We start from the raw sequence: 25886 nt of genomic DNA, 5'->3' as shown, positions 1-25886 counted from the left end.
GACCCTAACCTCCACAACATCTAACGTCATTTAGGCTAAGCAACATTTGAAATTATGAATAGCGAGATTATTACACAAGGTTGTAAATAAAATGGAGAAATGTGATGGTGCGTCCCAATGGTGGCGAAGTTTGGAAGGACGCCAGTCAAACAGGGCCACTCCGTTCCGCAGAGTTACACAACCCGCCCCGCCGTGCCGCGCCGCCTGTTTGCAGGGAGGGAAGGGACCCAGAGGTAAGCATTCACTCACTCGCACTACCACTTCTGAAGATATCAGCCATCATTCACCACTCCGCGCCTTCATACGACTTTATTAATGCTTGTTCTTACGTAAGATGGGTTTCGTTAATATGGCCATATGTTATGTTGCATTATGTAAACACAAAATGGTTCATCCTCGCCATCATTTGCCAGCATTGACCTGTATAGGATAGAGACTTTTTATAAGTCTCTCCAGTCCAAGCTTTTGGCTATTACTCATAGTTTTTATTCATTCAAGTGGTTCTGTGCCGGCACCTTCTTCTCATTTGTCACTAAGTAGTGCATATTATGTATTTGTTACTTGTTATATAACGGACGTATCCTGCCTTTGTTCATATTCTGTTTTAATCAAATGTGGCATAAGTATTAATAATGGCTTGAAGTAGTCCTGTACTATTGTACAGCTCGTTTCATGTCTCAGGCATCTGTAGACTGCTAGAGTTGTTTGACAATCGTGTACGGAGAATATGTTTGAAAAAGTTATACGGAAGTAAAAGTTTCATGTTCCAATGTTATTGATAATGTATGTAATAGCTGTATCGTGAATATAAGAGCAGTCTTGTTTTTTCTGTATTAATCACTGCAGGTTGAGTGTAGTGAATACCGGTGTTTTCACGTGATGCCTTAATACTGAGTGATGTAGGGGCGGCCACACCCACCCGTAGAGGAATCATCCCCTTGAATATTGCGGCTTTTCAGCAAAATACCATAGCGCCACCACCCCCGCCGCCTTCACTCTCACTTTCATCGTCACTCACTCATATCTTCGCTTCCATTTGACTGATGTGTAAACATCCTTACATTTTTCTCCACAATATTTTTCTCTCATTCAGTCTTCATCGCTTGTACGTTCCATGCCCTTGTACGATATTTTTCCCAGTCCGTCTTCACCACTTGCCTTGTTGAGGACACCCACCCTGCCACCCCTGCTGCCCTTCACGCCTGACCCATATGGCACAGTTCCACCTCTTGCTCCATATTCCGGCCTTCCTCTACAAGGAATGTGTTGCGCATCGGGAATATTGCTGATGCTGGTATGATACGTTTTTTCGCAAAAGGTAATCGGTAAGGAGAGACAGAACTGAAGAAAAAAAAAAGTGGTGTTAGAGACTTAGGGGTATGAAGAGATAGAGACGAGGGAAAGATGGGGAGGGAGGAAACGGAGATAGAAAGCGGTTGTAGGGGTGATGAAGGGAAGGGATGAAGAAGAAACCCGGAAGGGAAAGGGAGGCAGTGAGAGACAAGAAAAGCAGAGTTGTAGTTTGGAATGCACAGAAGGCGCGGTAAAGGTAGAGAAACTGGTCGAGGGGAACGGGGAGGGGGTGAAGTGTACCGCCATGGAAAGTGGGGTGGATGAAGAGGCAGCGAAAGGCGAGGGGAGGCTCAGAGGGGATGCGGAAAACCAGTCAGGGGTGGAGGGAGAGAGAGAGAGAGAGAGAGGAGGGGAGGGGAGGGAAGAAGTGAGGGTCTCTCTCTCTCTCTTCCATGTGTGTGTGTGTGTGTGTGTGTAAGGAGGGAAGGAATGAGGGTGTGGTTTTGTGTGTGTGTGTGTGTGTGTGTGTGTGTGTGTGTGTGTGTGTGTGTGTGTAAGGAGGGAAGGAATGAGGGTGTGGTTTTGTGTGTGTGTGTGTGTGTGTGTGTGTGTGTGTGTGTGTGTGTGTGTGTGTGTGTCTGTCTGTCTGTCTGTCTGTAAGGAGGGAAGGAGTGAGGGTGTGGTTTTGTGTGTGTGTGTGTGTGTGTGTCTGTGTGTGTGTGTGTGTGTGTGTGTGTCTGTGTGTAGGGTGGGGGTAATGATGGACGGTGTGGGTGTGGTGGGTGTAGGTGTGTCGTGCTGGGGGTCACACTTCATTACTCCCCCGCTGTAGTATCCAGTATATATATCCCAAGGGACCACTACTGAAAGGGGTCGAGTAACTAGTACCTCGCTCCTTACCACTTTTTATTATGTATCTGATTTTATTTTTTCTTGTAATGTGTCTGTATGCAAGTGCATGAGTCCATAATTGGTCCACTGCATAACCGGATCTTCTCCATGGTGGAAGAGTGGTAGCCAGAATTTATCCTTCCCTTGGCTGGCGAAGTACGAATGGGAAAGGGGTGTCTAAGACGAGTGATGTATGTGAAGGAGTTGTCCTGACTGTGTTTGTCTGTGTGTGAATCTGTATACCATCGGTAGAATCGACATGGTGTGAACATATGTAGACATATGAAAGGGCATACCTAACTTTAATGTCCGCTACGGACTGGGTTCGAACGCTAGCCCTGAGACTCACGTAACGTGAGACGAGTACGTTACCGATCGAACCACTGCACTTCCCTGGCAGTGTGTATTTTAAGAAGAGAGGATTACTGTAGTAGGTCAGTTGGCCCATCCAAGGCAACTTCTACTGTACAAGAGTAACTAAACTACTAGTATAAGACAAGGATAATAAAGAAGGCTCTCCCTCGCCCACCAAACCCTCCGGGGGAACTGGCAGGGGCAAGTGAGAAGAAACACCACGCAGTATAGAAAAACTGGCGTGGACAGTTTGTGAAAATACGAATGTGACAGAAAGCGTTAGGAGAAATACACTGAGGTGGTTTGGTCATATGAAGAGGATGAAGAACGAGAGACTGACGAGAAGAGTGTACAGTATGTGAGTGAGGTGGAGGTTGGGGAAGAGGGAGGGGGAGGCCACGGATGAGATGGAGGGGTGGAGTGGAGAGGTATATGAGAGAGAGTGGTGTGAGCTGGGAGCGAGGCAGTGAAATGGCGGGGGACAGGGCGACATGGAGGCGATTTGTTTGTGGCTGCCCCTTACGGGATTATGGTGCCTGGCAATAGACAGATAGACAGACGAAAGAAAAAAATGAAACCATCATAGTGTAACCTGAAAAGAAAAAAGAATGAATTAGTACTGGCTGTTAGGTGATTTTTTTTTTTTATTCAACTCTTACTTGTCATATGTTTATCTAGCCTATATGTATGCTTGAAACTGTCAATGGAAGGAGCAATAACTGTTTCAATAGGTAACTTATTTTATTCGTCTGCTATTCTATTGCCAAATTAATTTTACCTATTTCTACCTGTTTCTTTAGTAAAGAGGAATTTATGTAGTTTGGGGCTATTACTTCTAGTTCAAGCCTGTATGTTCATTTTTAGGTACATTCCTAGTATCTCCCTTATTTGTTCCCTTCATCCACTTAAGCACCTCAGTTAAGTTCTCCTTTACTCTTCGCCTCTCTATGAGTGCAAATTAATTTAGTCTTTTCAGTCTGTCTTCATATGAAAGGCTCCAAATATATGTATCATTTTTGTCATTCTTCTCTGTACATTTTCTAACGATTGGATATTTATATACAGTACTTAACAAAAATCTTTAGCTGCATCGGTAACTGCGAACCAGTAACACCAATTCATTTACTCGAATTTAATATATAGCTCATTAACAAAGACCGAAATTTAGGGGACAAATACATCTTAAAAAGGAAGGGGGAGGGGAGGTCAGGCAAAGTCAATACACAGTACAGTAAACAGAAGACCTGCAGCACAGTTGGGCCTACATCATTACGACAATTTGAACCAGGCAGGTATGGTCATCGTGGAATGTGATAGTACAAGGTCGAATTTTTTAGTGACTGTCCAGATTACGTAACATCCTTTAATTATTTAGTCTTCGCATTTCACTTCGACATCCTCTTATATGGTATTGGTGCAAACTATGTCGATACGAAGAAGGAATATAACATGCAAGGAAATATTAAGGAAAATAGGCAAAATAAATCGCAGAGGAAAAGATGCTACGAAACCTCCCATGCCATCCAGAATTTAGGCCAAGGACTGAATTTTTCAAGTGCTTCTGAATCCTTGCCGTCAGTGCTCACAATCAAGCTGCATGTCCCCTGGCCCTCGAACTCGTACGCCTGTGCACTTAACTCCTTCATTCCAACAACGTTCTTTTCACTATATTCGGCCGTCCTACGGACGAGTTTGTATAATTCCGGAGAGTCCAGGTGTTGTGACGGGGTGAGAAACGTCAACATTAACTTCTTCACAGCCTCATTATTCTCCCCCTTACCTAAAAATAAACAAATAAATAAAAATTGCGCAAAGGTACCAAGAATAAATGTCATTAGATTGAAGGTGTCAACTCCATCACATTACCCTCACCTCACAACCTCAACGCTTGTCGTCTGACCCCCCATCTCTCTCTCTCTCTCTCTCTCTCTCTCTCTCTCTCTCGCTTACAAACTCACACGACATCCCCATCCCGCTTAGTGTTAGTGTCGTTCGTACACATTTATTATTGCCCGCCTTTAGAAGGCGGAGCAATAATGTTTTTGCCTGTGTGTGTGTGTGTGTGTGTGTGTGTGTGTGTGTGTGTGTGTGTGTGTGTGTTCCCATTATATCTCATGAACTGCTTCAGCTATCAAGATATGGCCAAAATCTTTGAGTTTGGAAATGGGCACTCAGGGTCAAGGTCAAGGTCACCAAAATGGCTGCTAATTGTCAACTAGTTTTTATCGCCCGCCTTTAGCACCATTATATCTCATGCATGGCTTGAGCTACGGTGTCAAGATATGGCCAAAATCTTGGACGAGTTCGAAAATGAGCATTTGCGGTCAAGGTCACCGAAATAGCTGCCAGAGGTCAAGTAATTTTTATCACCCGCCTTTAGCACCATTATATTTCATGAACGGCTTGAGCTGTTAACATGAAACTTCAGGGTGTTAAAATATGGCCTAAATCTTGGACTTGGCCAACAGCATATTCTGGCGATCGATTAGCATTCGGCTCCTGAATGCTTTTCTTCCATTCTGATTATGCCTTTATGACGGACAGTGATAACCGTGTCTTGATGGTGAACAAACGCAGTTAAAGTCTCGGGGATCGTATTTATCAGGGATCTGAAACTGCTTCACTACGATAACGGATTTTTTTTTTTTTTTTTTGGGGGGGGTTCAGTCTGACTGTTTGGGAACCCCTATTGTTTCTGTTCGAATAATTGTTATTCTTCTCTTCTGGACACATTCAGTAAAAGTCTTGTAACACGTAAACCGCATATACGAACCGAACCATATTTAGTGAGCTTATTTATCGCTTTCATCCTCATCGTTTTTTTTTTTTTTTTTCGTGGCCATGTCTGGCCGCTATATTGAATTTTCAAAATTCGAAACACACACACACACACACACACACACACACACACACACACACACACACACACACACACACACACACACACACACACACACACACACACACACATCACTGCTGAATGAAGAACTTAGAGATATTGCACATTATGTCCAGACTACTTCAGTGAACGTATTGTTAATCTGGCTAATATCCGTATTGTTTGGTCGCCATGTTAAATTATATAAACTTAAAAATAATAATCACTCATAAAGCTTCACCCGACCTACTAAAGGCAAAGCATTGATTTTTTGCACATATGACCGGACATAGTATGAAAAAAAAAAATGATCATGGGAATAACATCCATAAGTATGTCTGACTGCCTTACTGGATTTTTTAAAATCCAAAAATCGCAAACAAACACAAAATCTCCAGAAGCCCTGCATACAGAACTTTGAGATTTTGCACAGATGACCTGACTGCCATAGTGAACTAAATTTGTTAATGTTTAATGACGTTTTGCCACCATTTTGGATCCTTTGAAATATATATATTTTTTTAAATCTCGAACCGCTAAATGCTGATCTTTGAAATTTTCCACATATGACTTGGAATTAAAATTCATAACGCCTTTTGACCGCCATATTGGACTCTTAAATTTGAAATAAATCACACACACACACACACACACACACACACACACACACACACACACACACACACACACACACACACACACACACACACACACGCGCACACACAAACACACCAGTCTCCGTTGGTCGTGTTACAGTGTCGCACTCGCATTCTCCACGACCAGACCGCTTATCCAATCCTAATCAAATTTGGTGAGTTTATTTATCTCCATAACATCCACCATTTGACAAAATATTTTTTTCAGATGCTGCTGGCCATGTACCCACGTCGCACCAGCATTTTTAACAACCGGACCGCGTGTCCAGTCCGAACCAAATGTGGTATGGTGATCTGTCTATGACCGTCATCTACGAGTATTTACAAAACATTTTCATTTAACATTGAGCGTATACCTACGTCCCACCAGCATTCTCCACAAACATACCGCTTTCTGGTATCTGATCCGAAGTACATTTCGTGAGTTTGTTTATCTCTATTACCATCTTTTGACAAATAATTTTTCTGCTACCGTCGATCATGAGCCTTCATCGTATCATATCAACCGTCACAGCCGGTAACTGCCAAGGATCATGCACCTGCGTCGCACCCACTCATGCATCCTCTCACACACTCATGCTCCCCCACGCTGATTCATACACCCTCACACCAACTCGTCTCCTTCACACCGATTCATACACCCTCAAACTTTCACATACACACTTACACACACTCGTGTACCCTTAAACCGATTTATACACCATCAAAATTAACCACAAATTCTCATACTGACTTATGCACCCTTACACCGATTCATTCACCCTTACACCCACTCATCCATCTCATCGAATCATGTACTCATACACATACTTATTCGCCCCCAAAATGATGCTACCGTCATCCTGTCGTCAGGCTTGTACCTGCATCGCACCAGCATTGCCTCAAACTCAGTCTTACACCATCACCCCACCTCATGCACCCTCACACGCAGTCGTACATCCTCACGCCGACTCATACACCTTAGAACTGCCCCAAACAACCACAGTAACGTATATATCATGGTGACAGTAACACACGTCCTCACTTCTCCATGCACAGTGCTTCTCTTCATACACTCCTTCCAAAGTGGACGGCGTCCTCCGCTTATATTCACACTTTACTGTGCACTGTGCATCTCACCCCCCTCCAAAGTGTACGCGTCCGCCGTTTATAATGGTCTGCGCTGTGCAATGTCTTCTTAACCCCGGCATCGTTGTTTGCAGCTATATTTCATTTTATTCGTGTTACCTTTAGGTGATTATGTTCAGCTGTGCAGACTTTTCGAACTGAGGGGTTAGATACAGCCTTCATTCATCAGCTCATTGCGAGGGCTCGAAGTTTATAGGTGGAAAAAATTAAATATAAGAAATTCCTCACGGGTTTCAGTAAATTAACTAAATTCAGTATAAATAAATCTTCATAGCAATTACTGTTATCAGAAATTGCTGTGTATTTCGCATTCCTTCACTCTGATATTTACTCTTCTCTGATTGTGAAGTGTGTGGTTGGTTTATAAACGAAGGTAAAAGAAAAAACAGTATTATACACAACCTAAGGCCGTGTTGTAGTGGCGCTGTAGACTTCGTAGCAGCTTTTTCTGGGTGATTTATTCTGCCTGCTGCACCTTGGTCGTCTCAAATACGGTATTTATATGTTTAGTATCCACACAGTTTGCTTCAGTAATGTAAAAACAGTAACAGACAATCACATATTACCCTCTTCGAAATGTAGGGTCTGAAGATCTGGGCTATCGTTGTCTGTACTTTTTTTCTACTATAACCTGGCCTAAAATTGCCATCTCTCTACCTTGAGTGCTGAGTTGTAACATTATACAGTACAGTATTAACAACAGAATAAGAAGAAATGCGTACAAAGAATGTAGAGCTGTAGTATTGTTTTTGTTTTTCTGCCACCTAGCTCTGTGGAATAAGCTAAAATAAAAGGTGGGAGGAGGGGAGGGAATCAAATCTGGGCCAAGTTAGAGTCAAAACAGTATAGCACATTTAAGGGTGACCAGCGCACTTCCCTGTATGGTATTACGTGATCGAAAAACCTCCAGTCACCTCACTGAGAACGAATGCAGGACCGTCATCCTTAGACCACCAGACGTACAAGAGGATAAAAAGGTATAATACGCAAGATGAATCGCTGAGGAGGTGTTACCTAGTCTACTATGCCACCTAGAAAACAGTCCTATTTATACATTATTCCTGTTATCCCCAAACGATTTTATTTACTTTGAGAACACCCTCTCTTACTGGGGGAATTAGAGGAGGCTGTTTCTAACAGTTTCACTGGGAGGTGTCTTTCCTGAGGTGGTTAAAACCGTCAGGTGGCAAATAATGCATTCCGAGATGATGTTAAGCGAGGACAGCGACGTCCAGTCCTATCTCTGACCTTGATTCGTAACCTTGTCGCTGCATGATAGTACTGTGATACCAACTCTACGGTATGGATGTGAAGTTTGGACCTTGTTGGAAAGACACAAGAGAGAGCAATGGAAATGAGTTACTTGAGAGGAGCATGTGGAGTTAAATGGAGAGACAGACTGACAAATGAGGAAGTGAAGTAGCGTTATGGTGTGGCTGTAGATGTGACAGAAAGCGCTAGGAGAAATACGTTAAGGTGGTTTGGCCATGAGAGGATGGAGAGCGAGAGACTGACAAGGAGAGTGTATGTGAGTGAGGTGAAAGGGAGGAGAGAGAGGGTGAGGCCGAGGATGAGGTGGAGGGATTTAGTGGAGAGGTACATGAGAGGAGAGTGTGAGCTGGGGGGAGGGCAGCGAAATGGCGGGGGACAGGGCGACATGGAGGCGATTTGTTTGTGGCCACTCCTTACGGGATTAAGGAGTCTGGCAGTAGATAGATAGATAGACAATCCTTTGATCAGTCTGCGCCATAATCGACAGTGTGTGTACTAAGTTTGACGTAAGTCAGATCGGGTATTCATGAAATATTTTGTTAAAGTATATACATATTCGTACATACCCATCGGTCACAATAGCTAATAACGCGTCATGGAACTGAAGGAGGTACTCCGACGATGGTTTGTAAATACGGGTTGTGGTTATAACAACGTATACTTTATGGTGGTAGGTGCAGTGATGAAGAGTGTTAGTATTCCGGGAACCCGTTATGTTGATCAGGCAACGGCTTGAAATAGCTTCGTTTATGACGCTTACATCACAGCCGTCTCTCTCTCTCTCTCTCTCTCTCTCTCTCTCTCTCTCTCTTGGCCACACTGGATTAACCTTGTTCATTTCACATCCATAATATTGTAACTACAGTTACTATATTTCATGTTTTTTCAGGCTTTTTTAACTGTCTGTTGAGTCATACATGTATGACTCAACAGGCAGTTTTATATATATATATATATATATATATATATATATATATATATATATATATATATATATATATATATATTGTGTGTGTGTGTGTGTGTGTGTGTGTGTGTGTGTGTGTGTGTGTGTTTTACTTAATTATTTCCCTAATTTATTTTGTTAACTTTTAGTTTCGACTAAAATTTTAGTATAGCATTTGTGGTTATTTTTTTGTGCTCCATACGACACTGTTGTTTAAACGAACATTTTTTGTTAAGATAATACACGCAATCAGCGCCAAATTTCAAACGGATGATTGGCCGGCAGTGCTAACATCATGTTTTCTGTAGAAATGTATATGCGATTTGATTGTGTAGAAGTTTTTAATGTCGACCTTTTTCGGACGGATACTAAACACTGCACCGAAACCTGCTCTGATGAGAAGTTCGTACATTCATGCTAGTGTATATGAAACAACAAAGAAAATACTGCCAGAGGCTACCATGCAGGCTACATACGCCAGCAATACAAAGTGCTGCCACACTGGTAGTGTAGGTGTGGCACAAGTGAGGGCTGTTGTGATTGGATCCATTCTCCGATAGGTCACGGTAAGATCAGCCACTCCCAGACTTCTGCCCTTCTAGCTAAACGAAGCTGGCCTGTGAGAGGCTTGGATGAAGGAAATGTCAAGAAGCCACGCCTTTTGTCAAGGCAGTTCCTCCCATTTGTAATATTTTATTTATACTGAGAATATACCCTAAAATTATTCTTAAAAAACGGTGCCTTTAACCCTTAGTAACTTTTGACGAATAAGGAAAGGTAATACCGTACGTGGAAAAATTTAGTTGAGATGGCACTTATATTTACGGAATCGCTGTCACCTCATAAGCTTTACTTAAGTGTATCTGAAACAAAATATTGTGTGTGTGCCTTTCACTTGTGAAAATGATCAGATAGTTCGGACACTAAAATGGTGGGCGAATGATTGTATGGCTGGTGTTCACCGGGTACCCTGTTGGTAGTCCTTTATTTCTATAGTTTTCCCTTTTTAGGCATCTTTCTGCCGCAGAATATTATTATGGAATATGGTTAGGATAGTGATTTTATGATTAGGTAAATCATCATTCATGGGACAATCACGGCGACAGCTCTCAGTGATTTGCAAAGCATCTTGTAAGGTGACTCTGGACAAGTCTGGTCCTTTTGGAACAATGGTTTATGCATCCAGTTTGGAATGCTTTTCTCACATTCTCTCTCGTCAAATACTTTCTCTCATATCACATTTCTCCGATTCTCTCCTCTTTCACTTCCATTACATTCATCCCTTCCTCACTTCCTGCCCACCTGTAGCTACTTCCTTCTCCTCCCTACTCACCTCTTCTTGCAACCATTTTCCTCTGTTTATATCCTCAACCAGTGCACTAACCATGTTACATCATTTCCTTCCCTGTCAGTGCTCCTCATCCTACCACACTCCACTCCTTTCACTTACCGTTACTCACTTGTGGTAGGTGGTGGCCACCATCATCCACTCACTTGATGTAGTGATGCCTATTTCATTCTTCCCCTTTCTCATTATATCTCTCTGTTTGACTTCTCCTCCTATTTCTCCATTTTCTTTCTTTCACTTTTTATTACTCTTCATTCCACTTCAGGCGATTCTGCACTGAGTGACAAGCCAAATGGTTTCATGTAACCCAGGAAACCATTTACAGTGCTGGATGGTAACCATATAACCAAATTACCGGGTGGAGTGGAGCCTGCTATGGTGCCCTGGCTAACTGAATAGATAGACACATATTAGGCATCCATCCAGGAACCTCCACACTATTCCCCGCGCCTTGCTGTAACGATGCGCTGTCAGCCGCTAGGAAACATCGGTTTACTGCACGGGACGGCCCTACAGGGGCAGTTGTTTGCCTGCGGTTGATGGGTCTGCTCGGCCTGAAAGACTGGGTTGATCAACAAGAACCCTTCCTCACACTCCACACTCTCTCTCATCGTCTCGCCCCTTCCTTATAACCCCAACCATTCTTCACCATCCCCTCATCGTCTTACTCCTTCCTCATAACCCTACCCTTCTTCGCCTCACTGTCCCCCCATCACATCTACCCTTCCTCATTATCTTCCTGTTCATTTCTACCCTTTCTAAAGATTCATTTACTCCCTCATCACTCCTATCCACCCTCACTCTTCAGTTCCTTTTCTCATTACCTCTACCCTTCTCACTGTACAATAGTATACCCCTCCCCCTCATCACCTCACTCCTCACCAACCATGTTACATATCTCCTCTTATCACCTCCCACTCTCACCAGTCATACCAGCCCCCTTGCCCATCACCCCTACCCCTCACCAATCATACTACCTCACTTCAACTCCTCACTGTCCCCACAGCCCATGGTTGCAGAGCAGCGCGTGGGGTTATATGTGGGTTAACTGTACCCTCGCATGCGGGTGTAGTGTCATGCAACCTGCCCTTTCCCCTCTGATGGGAAGAGCACCACACAACTGTTGTAATTAATGAGGGACCGACATAACATGATAGCGAGCAATACACCGTTATCGTTACTGCTGCCCCAAAGTGTATAACTGCGACATGCTGTGTACATAACATCACTTGACATACAGTTCTACATAACATAAGAACAGATGTCACAACATTTTGGGTACTCAGTTCCAGCTAACGCCAGGCAATTTTATTTAGCTGACATTGATGTGCTTTGAGTTTTGGACACGTTATTAAACTGGGGGTCGGCAAGGTGTAGACAAAACCCTAAAATATGAGGATCGTTTCAAAACACCTGTGAAGATAGGATATGGTTCGACAAAATTCCATTGTATATTTACCGATTTCAGCAGCGAGCTAGAAGGGCCAAACTTCTCGTTTTTACCATCAGGTGTTTCACAGCTGATGTAAAAAATGAGAGAGGGGGGTGCCTTCCCTTTTGCTATCTCCGATTTAATCCCTTCAGTCCAAAGACGTATTTTGTTTTTGTAATCATTCTGTCACCAGCCTGCGTTATACAGCTTACGACAGCTATAGCAGTGAAGGGGTTAATTTAGCCCACATCTGACTCATCCAGTTATTGAGTTTCTCCTGAGCTGAATAAAAACGTCCGGCAATATTAAAAGTAAAACTGTATGACCGGATTGAAAGGATTAATAATATGTCCATCATATTCGTTGGGACAGGAGACTTCATAGCACTTCTTCGTTACTGATTTATTCTCGGACAAGGAGAGTATGTTTTAACCCCTGTTTGTTTGTTTGTTTTGCGTTTGTCTGTCAGCAGAATTACTCAAAAAGTAAGTGAAAGATTTGGACCAAATTTGGTGGGTAGATGGCCCATGTCCCAGGGAACAATAGATTGACTTTTGGAACCGATTCGGTTCATATTACAGATTCTGGATTCAGAAAACACTTTTTTTTTTTTTTATGTGAAACTCTAATCAGTGATGGGAAAACCTAAGCCATTATGAAGTGTGGTTTGGAAATTACGTTGCCTATGTCGGAGGGATGCTCCACTGAATGCCCCTTTAGTTTCTTATGTAACATCTTAATATTGGCGCTGCTGTGTTTTTTAGCAATTTTCCTAATATCGACTTACAATAGTTTGCGTCAGTAACATACAAGATATTAACCTCTTCAACCCGAGGACATCTTTTATTATTACCTCCTCCAACGAAGTTCAAGGAGCTTATGTACTCACCAGTGTTTGTCTGTCTGTCTGTTGTTCTTTCTTTCTTTCTTTCTCTCTCTGTTTGTCCAGACGATATCTCCAAAAGTTCTCAATGAATTTCAGTTAAATTTTGCGAAAGGGTGGGTCATGGGCCAAGGAAAAAGTTATTAATTCGGATCCGGATCTGGGGTATCCCGCGTAATATCTCCAAAAATTCTCAGTGAATTTCAGTGAAATTTTGTGGAAGGATGGGTCATGGGCCAAGAAAGAACTGATTAAATTTGAGGGCCGATCCTGATCCGGATCCTTTTAAATGGCATTGGCGTTGGGGGAGGTATGCGCTCACCGAGTACGTTCTAATTTAATCTTGTTTTCTCTAGACAGCTTCTTTCAGTTTAGGAGAGACTTTTCGAACTGGAGAAGGGAGATATTGCTTTCATTAACTCCTGCATTATCCGGGGGCTGCTCTGAGTTGGATACAATTGTCGTATTATAATAAGAATATACATAAGAAAAGATGCCATCGTAGTGAAGTGGTAAAGATATAATGTGCAAAATAGATCAGTTAGGGAGAGGTGTGAGAGGTGTTACGATATTTCCAAATTCAACTAGAAAACGACTCCTCAGGGTCGTATCAAGGTAGGATACTGAATAATCCAACAGAGCGATGGAGGTTAAGCCACTGCGGTGGTGGTGATGGTGGTGGAGGAGGGTAAGCCTAGTGGTGGTGGTGGAGGGGCTTGGGTCACGAATAGTTTCCATAATGAAGGGAGACAGGTTCCTGCAGCCCCTCTCTGTCAACACTCAGTTTTATGACGTACTTAGTAAATTGTTCTACGAATATGATATCTTATATTGCACGAAACACAGAATGGTGCTTGAAAGTTTTCGTTGACAATTAGTGTGTGATTGGGATCTTGCTAAAGCGCTAAAAGAATGATTTGATACACAAACTTTCAGGAATTTTCGGTGCGGTAGCAGAGTTCTGTAAGTTTTCATATAACATGCCAGATTTTTTTTTTTTTTAGGTCTGGTAGTGTGAACACCAGCAATTTCCTTCTTTTTATTTTCTTTGCTGAGTTTTGACATGCTGGTTACATAATTGTGCATATAATACGTTATCGGACATGCTCTGACTAAAGAACAAATTTTGATTCAAACCGCATGATGGCGATCGTGCATTAAGTATTTAGGCAAGTTTATCTTTTATAAGAATTTTATTTTCTCTCTGAACGACGACACGAACTCTCACAAAATAATATAGATTAATAGGTTCAGTTCAACATTCTGTTGTAACTGTTTCTTGGTACTAGAGGAGGGAAGGTAATGGTGGACGTGAACACTGGTATTGTGCTTGTGATCCATTGATGTCAAGCCGCCTCACACTCCCCACTAGCCTACACGTGGCTGATTCAGTCATTGAAAAAACAGTCATAAAGGCAAACACTGTATCTGTGTGTACCCATGAGTATTTATGTTGCATTTTCCGAGAGAGAGAGAGAGAGAGAGAGAGAGAGAGAGGTCAGAATAAGAAGAAACTGATGTAAATGGTATGGGAAGGTGAAAGATAAAACGCATGATAAAGGAAGTGTGTGGATGATATTGTTTTGCTTGCTGACTGCTAAAAGGGTCCTTCAACAGAATCTCAATAAAAATGAGGATGGTATTGATATGGTAGACAAGCAGTGTTATAGCGAGCAATGTCTGTATGAAAGTGGTGTTATAAGGGTGAGTACGAGTATTATACTGTAGATGTGAGAGGGAGATGCTGGTGCCGGAGTAAGGTAGGAGTGGGTTGAAGTGAGGTAGGTGTGATGGGCTGTGAGGTAGGGATGAAATTAGGTACGGGCGGATAAGGAGGGGTGAAATTAGGGTGGGAGTCATAATCAGGTTGGCAGGGGTACGTGAGGAGGGAGGAAGTGAGGTCGGTAGGGCTGATGGTAGCAGTGGTGGTGATGTAGGCAGGGTTGGATAAGGAGGTGTGAAGTGGTGGTGGTGGTGGTGGTGGTGAGATAGGCATGGGTGGGTACGGAGGGGTGAAGTGGTGTTGGTGAGGTAGGCAGGACTGGGTAAGCAGGAGTGAAGTGAGGTAGGTAAGGGTGGTGGTAGTGGTGAGGTAGGTAGGGGTGGGTAAGCAGGAGTCCAGAGACGTAGATGGTGGTGGTGAGGTAGGCAGGGGTGGGAAAGCAGAGGTGAAGTGAGGTAGGTAAGGGTGGTGGTTGTGGTCAGGTAGACAAGGGTGGGTAAGGAGGGGTAAAGTGAGAGGTAGGGGAGGTGGTGGCGGTGGTGGTGGTGGTGAGGGAGGCGCCAGTGTGACCCTGCCAGCCCGCTATTGATCCTCCTACGGGCTCGTCTGGAACCGCCTCTCGCGCGCTGCTGTTGATGCTGATGTGCTGGCCTGGTTGCAAATGTGGATGCGGGTGTGGTTGTGGGGTTGGCATTAGTGGTAGTAGTTGTGAGGGTATTGATAATCATTGTGTTAATGGTTGTGGTTGTGGGGGAGTTGTTGGTGACTGGTTGTTGTGGTAGTCGCTGTCTGGTCGTGGTTGTGGTTACGGAGTAGTTCTTGTGGTTGTTGGGCGATAACAGCGCTATGGTTGTGGATTGTGATGTAAATGGTGGGTCTGATAATGCCTAAGTAGCCACAATGAATTCGTAGCTGTTGTGATCGAGGCCGTATCTCTGTATGTCATCATCAACATCATCATCCGGACCTCCTTTCCCACCCTAGGGCAGGGTGAGGAGTAGCGATGTCCATACAGCTTAAATTTGCCCAGTCCAATGGGCCATGCTTCCATTCACTCATCATTCGTGCCCCCGGAATCCTGGCTCTATCGGATACGCCAAAAACATTCACCACGTTCTGTAGCTTCACATAAACGTATCCGATAGAGTCAATCCGTACGCTGCCACGTTAAAAAGGGGTGCCAAATCACTGATCATGCGCTTCTCCTCACAACATTTATCCAGCCAGCTCGATCTCTTGTCAGTTCCCTAGCCTCATCGACTTCCACTCCTCTCTTCCTCACACACTCATCCATTTTATCTCTCCATCTTCTTCTTGGCCTACCTCGCCTTCCTCCTTCAAATTCGCTCAGATATACCTTTTTCACCACTCTGTTGTGATCCATACTCTCCACATGACCATACCATCTCAGTACACTCTCTTCGATTCTGGTGTCCACCGACTTCCTCACTCCACATCCTTCACGAATCACATTATTTCGCATCCTATCCACCCTCTGTACTCCACATACATTCCTCAGCAGTCCCATCTCCACTGCTTTTACTCTTGACTTTTCATTTCATGCCACACCAAAGTCTCGTATTCATATGTTAAAGTTGGCACTAACACTCCTTCATGTAAGCCTCGTGCAGCTGCAATACTCAAGCCTCTGTTTCTTATCAAGGCCTTGATTGCACCAGCTACTTTCCTTCCCTGCGTCACTCTACTTTCAACTTCTTTTGCACATTTTCCTCTCTTTTCTATCACTGTACCCAGGTATTTGAACCCTCTCATTAATTCCAGTCTCTCTCCATTTATTGTAACATCGCACTCTGTATGTATATTCACAAAATAGTTCATGAATTCCTGATCCGACTTCGATCAGAGTTGACGCATACACCGTATACAGATCTTTAGCGATGCAATGTTGATGCAGATCAGTCTAACGTATGAGTCATGTGTCAGGTTTGGACGTTATCTTAGGAATGCCTGATCCCACTGGCATCAAACCTGGCTACACTATGTAAGGAGATGGGAAGGAGTTATTTGATTTTGGTGCAGATGGATCAAAGGATGTGGCGTCGCTGTGCACTTTGAGTTCTTCTGTTGTAATTATGGTTGTGTCTGTACTTGTTATTGTGATGAGGTGAGTTGTGGTTCTGATGCCACGTGATTATTATTGTGGCAGTGACGATTCTCTGACGCTAATCTATTGCCGCCTTTTTTAGGATTAGATTGGATCGTGGCTGTGATCAGGATGTGCAGCGGAAACTTAACCCATGCAGGCCGAGGATATAATTTTTATTTTATTCTTGCGCTTTCTTGACGGTTTAATTCAGCTGGAAATAGAATATTTGAGCACGGGATGGAGGTTAGGTGTAACCATCATCGAACTCATCACTACTACAAGTCTCTCCTAAGCTGAATAAAATCATCGTAAGATAGGAAGAGTACCTTAAAAATGTCATCACCGTGAGATAGGAAGAGTACCTTAAAAATGTCCTCGGGCTGAAAGAGTTAAGTATGCAATCAAAGCTCTATTGCAGTTTTGATCTTTTGATGTACGGGATTTTTTTTTTTCCAACTCAAAACTAATTGTACCACACTTATAATATTGAAATTATGGTGATGGCATTATGACTGTAACGACACGTCGCAATAGAATTTCTCCTAGATAATAAAGCCTTGGGGTTAAGTTGGTAATAGTTGTTTTTCTGGAAGTCTCGATAAGTGGTTTGTTATTAATGGTATTTGGAGTATGTGGTACGGCATTTCAACTACAAAGTGTCATATTAAAACAAGTATAATTTCCTGTGTTTGTCATTTAAATAGCTTCACATAAAGTCCTTCTTTGTCATGCCTGATTGATCCACTGAAGGACCGGGCCTTTCCACGAGGGAAGGAGAACCCATATCCCACTCTGCTGACTCAAGGCGTGTTAGTTATTGGATTGACTGACGCGATAGACTTAAGGCGTGTTAGGGAATGGATTGACTGACGCGATACTCTACCGGCCGTTTGTCCTTGTTCTTAAAGTTTTATGTGATATTTTCTAATGCAGTGTGTTTCATCACCGGTGATGGGAGCAGCTGTAATTGTACTGATGGTGGGTGGCGTGCATGGGTTCTCAACTATGGGTAAACAGGGGAAGCACATGAATAATGAATGAAAACTTGAAAATGATAAATGAAACTAAATGAAATAAACATATATGGTTGAATTAATTTACAGAAGGCGAGATGGCCTTACATGTTTAATTATACTCATACTTAGGCTGTAAGCTTATAATATTTCTTTTTTTTTTCTTTTTTTTTCCATTATGGCGTGTACTTGTAGATTAAAGATTTTATTCCTTTTTCACAATTTTTTCTATCTATCTATCTATCTATCTATAGCCCGACGCCCTAATCCCGCAAAGTGTGGCCGCAGACAAAACGCCTCCAAGTCGCTCTGTCACCCACCATTTGACTACCCTCCCCCTAACTCACCCTCCCTCCCTCATATACCTCTCAACTCCATCCCTCCACCTCATCCTCGGTCTACCCCTCCCTCTCCCTCCCTCCACCTCACCTACATACACCCTCTTAGTCAGTCTTTCATTCTCCATTCTCTCCACATGTCCAAACCACCTCAGTGTATTTCTCCTAATCTTCTCAACCACATCCACATCTACCCCACAACGTTCCTTCACTTCTTCATTTGTCAACCTATCCCTCCACGTCACTCCACGTGCTCCTCTCAAGTAACTCATTTCCACTGCTCTCACTCTTGACTTGTTCCCCTCTTGCAAGGTCCACGCCTCGCTTCCATATGTCAGGGTAGGGATCACAATACTATCATGCAGTGACTTCTTAACTTCCATACTCACCTCCCTATTTTTCATCACTGCTTTCAGTGTACCAACAACCTTCCTTCCCTGCTGTACCCTTTCACGCACTTCATCGCCCAAAGTTCCATCCTTACTGATCACACTACCCAAGTACTTGAATGCACTCACATTCCCCATATCCTCACCATCCAACCTCACTGCACACTCTGTGACTTCATTCCTCTCAAACACCATAACTTTACTTTACTTTTGTTTACATTAACTTTCAGATTCCTCCTCCTACACACTATCCCAAATTTATTCACCAAACCTTGCAACTCCCATTCATCTTCATCAACAATACTGTATCATCAGCAAACAGCCACACCGGACGCTTCCAAATCTCACCCTCATTCATTAGGGCCAGCCCCACATCCACTGCCCTACCTTGCACCTCCTTTACAATCCCATCCATGTATATATTAAACAGCCATGGAGACATCACACAACCCTGTTTCAGTCCCACATTGAGATCAAAGAAATCACTCAACTCACCAACCACTCGCACCGTAGCCCTAGCTCCCTCGTACATACTCTTCACAGCACTCAACATTTCCCCTCCACTCCATATATTCTTAATACTTTCCACATACCTTGCCTATCTATTCTGTCATAAGCTTTCTCCAAGTCCATGAAGGCAGCATACACTTTCCTTCCTTTCTCTAGATACTTCTCCACTAAACATCTTAGAACAAATATCTGATCTACACACCTTTTTCCCTTCCTAAATTCCCCTTGTTCTTCTCCAACTAGCTCCTCTGTCATATGCCTAACCCTATCAATGAGTATTCTGCCATATATTTTATCAGTCACACTAAGAAGGCAAATACCCCTATGGTTACCACATACTTCTCTCTCCCCTTTTCCTTTGTATAAAGGAACAATTATACCTGATTTCCAGTCCTCTGGAACCCTTCCCTCTTCCCAAGCCAATCTACACAACTTCCATATCCACTCCACAACAATCTCACCCCCATACCTAAGCATTTCACCACACACTTCATCAATTCCGGGGGCCTTTCCCAACTTAATCTTCTTCATCGCTTCCACTACTTCCGCCCTACTGATCTCTTCCTCCCTCCTCTCATCTCTTCTTCTCCCAGCCATTCCCCAGCCACTTATACTCACTCTGCTTTCACTCTCTACAATCAACAAATCCTCAAAATGCTCCTTCCATCTCCTCAATTTCTCTCTCTTCTCCACCAACAATCTATTATTCCTATCTTTCACTCCCCTACTATTTCCCCTTTCACACTGCCTTACTTTCTTTACCTCCTTCCAAAACAATTTCTTACTCTCCCTCCATTCCACACTCAGATTCCTCCCAAACACTTCATCCACTTTCTTCTTACTCTCCTTCACCAGTCTCTTAACCTCCCTTCTCCTGCTCACATATACCTCTCTCTTCTCTCTCTCATCTTCTCCCCTACCTCTGCTTGAATATTTGCATCAGTAGTAAGTTAAATTATTTACATTTTTATGTTGTGGGTATGTTTATCTAAGGAAGGAGGGTAAATGACTGGCACCTCACCCTCAGTGGTATAAGCAGCAGAAAAAAAAAAAAAAAAAAAAGAGAGAGAGAGAGAGAGAGAATTCCTGTTATAGTGGTAGTGAGGGTTATGGTACTTTGATGGGTATGAGGGTTGTTGTGGTAGTGATGGCATGATGGTTAGGAGTGTTTTGTGGCCAGGGTGGTAATTGTGGTGGGCATGGGAGAATGGTTTTGTGGTTATAAAGGTTTTGTGGCAGTTGTTCCAGTTATTGGAGGGTGGTTTGGTGATTATGGTAGTTTTATGGTAGTTGTGTTGGTTATGAGAGAGTGGTTTGGTAGTATGGTTGTTTTATGGTAATTGTGGTGGTCATTGGAGGGTGATTTGGTGGTTATGGTGGTTTTATGGTAGTTGTGTTGGTTATGAGAGAGCGGTTTGGTGGTTATGGTGGTTTTATGGTAACTGCAGTGGTCGTGGGAGAGTGGTTTTGTGGTTATGATGGTTTTATGGTATTTGTGTTGGTTATGAGAGGGTGGTTATGGTGGTTTTATGGCGGTTGTGTTGGTTATGGGACAGTGGTTTGGTGGTTATGGTGGTTTTATGGCAGTTGTGTTGGTTATAGGAGGGTGGTTTGGTGGTTATGACGGTTTTATGGTAATTGCGGTGATCATGGGAGGGTGGTTTGGTAATGGTGATCATTCTGGTGGAGCGATGGTTTTGGTGGTCGTAATGGGGTTAGTGGTGAAGGTGAAGGAAGTGAAGGAAGGTGGTGATACTGGTGGTCGTGGTGTAGGTCATGGCATTAGTCTTAGTGGCTGTCGTAGGTACGGTAAAGGTAATGGAATTAGTGATGTTAGTGGCTTCGGTGATGGTGATCATAGTGGTAACTAGAAGGGCACTCAATGGAGCGCATCTCTTCGACAAGGGCAACGTAATTTCCAAACCACTCTTCATAATGGGTTAGGGTTTCTCATCAATGATTAGAGTTTCGCAAAAAGTGTTTTCAGGATCCAGAATCTGTAATACAATCCGGATCAGTCCCAAAAGTTAATCGATTGTTCCCTGGGACATGGGCTATCTGCCCACCAAATTTGGTCCAAATCTCTCTTCCAGTTTTTGAGTAATCCTGCCAATAGACAAACAAACAAACAAATAGGGATGAAAGTTCCTTGTCGGAGAGAATGACGGGTTTGGTGGAAGTAATGTAACCTGTATTATTGGTGGCTGTAATGGAGGTGGATATTATAATGGAGGTGTTGGTGGAGGTAGTTATGATGATGATGGTGGAGGTTGTTGTTGTTGGTGTGGTGGGGGATGTTGCTGTGGTGGTGGTGTTTGTGATGGTGATGGTGGTGGTGGTGGTTGTGGTGATGATGATAGTGGAGGTTGTGGCGGTGGTAGTTGTGATGGTGGTAGTTGTGATGGTGGTGGTGGCGGTGATGGTTATGGTGTTGATAGTGTGGGTGGTGGTTATGGTATTGGTGCTTATGGTTTTGATGGTGTTGGTGGTGGCGGCGGGTCTGGTCGTGCTTATGGTGGTGGAGGTAAGGTTTATGGTATGGTGCTTCTGAGGGTGGATGTTGTACTGTAGTTATGGTGATGGCGTTGTGGGTACTGTGGTGAAGGTGGTTATGGTGGTGCACAGGTAGTAATGATAGTAATTATGTTGTTGGGATGGGTGGGTCTGCGGGTTGTGGCTGTGTTCAAGGCAGATGCACACTTGGCCTTACCACCTACATGCAGTTCAGCCTTTACTTTCTTCTCTCCATCTCAATGCAAAAAGAATCAGGTCTTCAACATCCGTTCTCCTCACTCCCACTTATTCCCAGTAAAACCATTATTAAGATTCGTTCAGTTAACAGTGCTATACGAGTATAATGGTGAAACCCCATACTGTACAGTCAAAGACAAAAGTCCATTCGTTTTTCCTGCCTGTCTTTCACTGATGGATTTATAGACGCTTAAATATAACGTAGTGGACTGAGGTGCATATTGTTATTGATCTGTGGATGATAATAATGCACCTCTGTACACTATGTCTCATTCAAACATCTAATGAATTCAGAAATGAGAAGAGGCAAGGGAGGCGAACGGACTTTGGTATTTGACTTCATGTGAGAGCTGTACTCTACAGTGGGGTCAATAAGGCCCCTGCATAAAGTAAATAATATAATTATACAAGGTTAAATGAAAAATAAGCAACATGGAAACCTAAACATGTATTTTTTTCCCGTTTCCTAAAATGAATCCTTTTATTTCATACGGCACAGGCCTTATTACCGGTATCAATATTATGGTGTGTATATATATATATATATATATATATATATATATATATATATATATATATATATATATATATATATATATATATATATATATATATATATATATATATATATATATATATATATATATATATATATATATATATATATATATATAGTATATATTCTATTCTTTCCTCGTCCTTCTGCCTACGGGTGGCTTCTCCCTCTTCTGTCTTTCATTCCTTCATTCTTTCCTTTTCCTTCTGCCTATGGGTGACTCTACACTGAGTGACAAGCCAAATGGTTTCCTGTACACCAGGAAACTATTTACTACGCTTGGTGGCAACCATATAACCAAATTTTGGCGCCTGGTGGTTTAGTGGGTAATTATTGTGCTCTGATCTGATTGAGCCGGTGAAGGTTTATATCCAAGGGTTGGTTGGGGTTTATTGCTCACGTAATGCCACTCAGGGATGAGTGAGGTTGGTCACTCTCATCTAAATGTCAGGACCAAATGCCTAGCTCCGGGCCCCGATGCTCCTCAAGGGACAACGTAGGATTGGATATATATATATATATATATATATATATATATATATATATATATATATATATATATACATACTGTATGAACAGTATATTGACTGCACTCCTGTCTCTTAACCTGTAAGAATTACTAAGGAAAGTACTATATAGCTGGTAAATGCGAAAAAATTGTTGGTGCCGCGCAAAGCTCCACTTGGTTGTTAAAGCCATTTTCGTAATTATTTCGTGCCTTTGTGGTGCTGGTAAATGTTTTGTTATTGTTACTGCGAAGAAGGTGCCTGCTCAGGTTCTTGGAATCTTGTTCGTCGGGATGGCGGCAACCTTGGTGATTTTCTCCTGAAAGGATTACACCAAAGATATCATTCAGTCGCCCCTTCATAATATGTTCTGATATCCAGTATTTCACATCTTTCCAGTTTTTGTAACATGAATATAATTTTAAAATGTTAACTTATATTTTGTGCCAGTCTTGCCATTCCTGCATGCCAAATAGAAACATAACTCAACGCCTGATTTTCTCCTTCATCCTCTTCACACTGAGGTATCTCTCCCAACTTCAGTAAATTTGAGCGGCGGTAGCTTGCCCCTCGCTATGAAAGGTTCTTGCAAGCTGATTGAAATGTGCTTGAGCATCCTGCATAAAATGAAAAAAAGACAGACACTTACCGAAGAGGTATACTCAGATTTTCAAGATATGAATGCAGTTGGTACAGACTTGACAGTGATGAAATATGATTTAGCGGTATACTGAGTTATGGCAGGGCGGCACGCTACTTCTCAAAACTTCATCATGACTTTCACTCTGAGTTCCTGCTTGCGATAACTTCAGAGGATATAGCAGATACAGACCCATATATCGCTGGAATTTTGCTCAAGATAATTACCTACTGTATATTGAACTTATTCATTTAACATTCAGGTTTCTGTGAATCAATCAATAAATAAAAACCTTTGGTGGTACATGGAGTAAAATATTATAATTATTGTCCAAACCAAGAGAGTGTCATTGGTGTCAGTATTACACTACCAGTCGTCTAGGCTATACTTGCTCTCAGCCGAATAAAAACATTTGATGTATGATGGAATACAATGCTAGAGTTGTCCCGACCATGAGGAGACAGTGTTAATGACTATGAAGCAACCGTACTGTATGATTGTCATTCATTGTGCGTATGTTTCTGATACATGGAGTTTAGCCTTACTGAACCAGATAGGACTTACCTCCTCCTCCTCCTCCTCCTTCTTCTTCTTCTTTTTTTTATACGTAAGGATAACCCCCACATGGATGTATATGTAAAGTCTATCTATGAATTTACAAGCTCAAAGGGGTGATGTGAAGTTCATCTTGTTTCCCATTTACTCAGCTTACCCAACAATATCTTATATTAAGCGCATCAGCTTCACAGTTCTCTGGCCATGGTAATAATGTGAATAGAGTGCCGTTGTTCACTATTGTTGTAGCCTGCTGTTTAGCACATATCATCTGTTAAATGCTGTAAGATACTGTATAATTATAAGAGAGTAATTTCTGTATCGAGTACCAGTCGTCACAAACTACTGATAAATATCCATCGGTTAATTAAAAAATATACCGTAAACTGGCTGGTATTGCCAAAGTTTAATTCCGTAATATTTTTCAAGTAAAGCCAATTGTTTTTCCTTATTCTTACTGATTAATCCACACTACACTCTCATTACCATCTCGAAGTGAAATACCGGTACTATATAGATGTCGAACTGTCTTTCTTTCTGCATCGTATGTTGATAACGAAAATCAAGATTCGTTCATTTTGGGATACCTGGACTTATTGGGTATATAGAATCGGAGACCGTAGACAAGGGAAAAGACAGACAGAGGAGGACACTTCGGTGCTGACTGTTATATATTGTATGTGAAAGACTGAGAACACCAGTTAATATTGGATGGTTAGACGGAAAAGGGGTAAGAGTGCAGAGAGCCTAGTGCTGCGTGCCCACTTTCAAGAGGAAGGCATGCAGACATACTGAGAGAATTCAAAAGAACAATGTCCTTTGTAGTAACGATAAAAGCAAGAGTGGAGAGAAGAAAACAGCTCTGCAGTGCTGGGAAAGCCACGTAGTCAGTACATTACACTAAACATATGAGAAACTGATTTTGCAAGAGCGGAAGTGTAATTACCGTGCCGCCCTTCGCTTATCGGCTTAGAATATTGAAGCTCATAGATTCCCACCTTGGGGTTCCCTCATTATTTATGTTTTGATAATGCGCTGAACCGTCCCTGGGTGACACCGGGCTACGTAGGGTTGAAACAGCACTGTATTGAGAAACGGTAAAGGACTTAGCTGAGTGTTGCTGTTGCTAAAGACAAGGATTAGGTTAAGGTGATGGCACTGAAATTCTGAATCATTGAAAACAACGGTTCATATTGCCCCAGTCAGAAATGATAATTGAAGTGTTTAGAGAGCACAGCAACGCCGCACCGAAACTTGGACACTGACCCGTGGCCTCGACCTCTCATCGATCTCTGCCAGAATCTAGTTTTTTCTTCTTTTACCCCTCCGCCACACACACACACACACACACACACACACACACACACACACACAGGCACGCACGCACGCACGCACGCACGCACGCACGCACGCGCACACACACACACACACACACACACACACACACACACACACACACACACACACACACACACACACACACAGGCACGTACGCACGCACGCACGCACACACACACACACACACACACACACACACACACACACACACACACACACACACACACACACACACACACACACACACACACACACACACTACTTGTGTTAAGAATGATTGAAATTAGATGAGGCATTCATAATATTGTTACGGTAATATACATAAATGGGATCTCGATAACAGGTGCTACGCATTCGGCATCCGTAATAAACGGTACCT

General features: G+C 42.7%; 1 protein-coding gene across 1 annotated transcript in view; it reads left to right on the top strand.

Annotated features, from left to right (window-relative positions):
• LOC145393435 (crustacean calcium-binding protein 23) overlaps positions 1 to 25886 on the top strand; it is a 176603-nt gene that overhangs the window by 111974 nt on the left and 38743 nt on the right. The window lies entirely within an intron of this gene.

The sequence above is a fragment of the Coenobita brevimanus genome, chromosome 24 (genome assembly GCF_032717465.1).
Source record: "Coenobita brevimanus isolate Jiangsu-jjx chromosome 24, ASM3271746v2, whole genome shotgun sequence".
Lineage (NCBI taxonomy): Eukaryota > Metazoa > Arthropoda > Malacostraca > Decapoda > Coenobitidae > Coenobita > Coenobita brevimanus.
The sequence above is the reverse complement of the archived record's forward strand: the minus strand, read 5'-3'. Positions and strand labels throughout refer to the sequence as shown.